Raw genomic sequence first — 440 nt, 5'->3', positions numbered from 1 at the left:
GGGGAAAATATAATTTATACGACGGACAATTAAATAACCATGGGTAAAAATAAATCTTTAGCGACGGTAAACATATTACCGTCGGCAAAAATTGTATTTTTTTTCCATTTATATGCTATTCATTATTTGTAATTGGAAAAGGAAATTTTCACCGCAATTTACATCTATATATAATATTCATTCCATAAAAGAAAAACTATTAACTACAAAATCCATATATTGTAGTTAATTCATTGCTTTTCATTAACACAAAAACTCAAAAGGCTAGGATTCCTTTAAAATTCACTTTCAATCAACTCTCCACCAATGTTGTTAACCAAAACACCAACAAAAAAAACCCAAAGAGAAAAAATTTCTAGCCAAGGAACATCATAATCTAGTACTCCTTCTAATAAAATACTTCATCACCGTTGCTCTCCACATTGCGGATCGGGAACATC

The sequence above is a fragment of the Telopea speciosissima genome, chromosome 4, assembly GCF_018873765.1.
Source record: "Telopea speciosissima isolate NSW1024214 ecotype Mountain lineage chromosome 4, Tspe_v1, whole genome shotgun sequence".
Taxonomy (NCBI): domain Eukaryota; kingdom Viridiplantae; phylum Streptophyta; class Magnoliopsida; order Proteales; family Proteaceae; genus Telopea; species Telopea speciosissima.
The sequence above is the reverse complement of the archived record's forward strand: the minus strand, read 5'-3'. Positions refer to the sequence as shown.